This window comes from Schistocerca nitens, chromosome 4 (assembly GCF_023898315.1).
Source record: "Schistocerca nitens isolate TAMUIC-IGC-003100 chromosome 4, iqSchNite1.1, whole genome shotgun sequence".
In the NCBI taxonomy this organism is placed as follows: domain Eukaryota; kingdom Metazoa; phylum Arthropoda; class Insecta; order Orthoptera; family Acrididae; genus Schistocerca; species Schistocerca nitens.
The window spans coordinates 524,629,431-524,630,509 of record NC_064617.1 but is presented as its reverse complement, the minus strand read 5'-3'; the positions used below and the strand labels follow the sequence as shown (position 1 = coordinate 524,630,509).

General features: G+C 41.1%; 1 pseudogene; it reads left to right on the top strand.

Moving 5' to 3' along the window:
• Window positions 1-741: 741 nt before the first annotated feature.
• Window positions 742-859, top strand: LOC126254483 (5S ribosomal RNA; annotated as a pseudogene).
• The last annotated feature ends 220 nt before the right edge of the window (window positions 860-1,079 follow it).

Sequence of the window (1,079 nt, the reverse complement as noted above, 5' to 3'; positions counted from 1 at the left end):
GTTCTGTTCTGAGATTTCTTCAGCTCCAAACTCCAGTTCCTTACAGTTTCATTTCTGGAACACAATTAAACAATAAAACTGACACGCTGTCCTCAATTTTAGCAGCAGTTTTAATTTTTAATGGCTTAAATACTTCCATTCAGATATTGTATTTGTTAGAATTTCATGAATTACGTTTGCTGATTTAGCATGAACACTAAATGCTCTAATGAATTTACCTATGGTTTCTCAGCCTACGGGGTCAAATGCCTTCTTGAAATTAATAAATGATATTAATATAGGTTTGCTGGATAGCATTCTCTTGTAAATTATTGATTTCAAGTTAAAAATTTATTCTGTGCAGTAACTTCCTTTTCTAAAACCGGCCTCATATTCTTGCAGCTGTCTAAAGTTATCGAAAGTTTCTCAACTCTGTTCAGGAGAATTTCCGATAGGATTCTTACGCCTTTGGTAGAAGTGACTCAACTCTGCAACAGTTTATATTTTGTTTGTTCCCCTTTTATGTATTTTGTGGTTTCATGCTGTTTTCCAATCTTATGAAGTTTTTCCATTTTCTGAATTTTCCCATAAATCAAGTGTAGATATCTTCTAACCTTTAGTTTTGATCATTTTGATAGCTCTGTTGTAAACTAGCCTTCGTCACCTTCTTTCTTGTTTCTTAGTATTTGGAATATTTCATAAAATTATAGCTCTACTAGTGGGAAATTCCCCTCAAGATATTCTGGTACTCTTGATTGTTATGCCAACGGCCTTGCCGCAGTGGTATCACCGGTTCCCGTCAGATCACCGAAGTTAAGCGCTGTCGGACTGGGTTAGCACTTGGATGGGTGACCATCCGGTCTGCCGAGCGCTGTTGGCAAGCGGGGAGCAATCAGCCCTTGTGAGGCAAACTGAGGAGGTACTTGATTGAGAAGTAGCGGCTCCGGTCTCGCAAACTCATATACGGCCGGGAGAGCGGTGTGCTGACCACATGTCCTTCCATATCCGCATCCAGTGACGCCTGTAGGCTGAGGATGACACCGCGGCTGGTCGGTACAACTGGGCCTTCACGGCCTGTTCAGTACAACTGGGCCTTCATG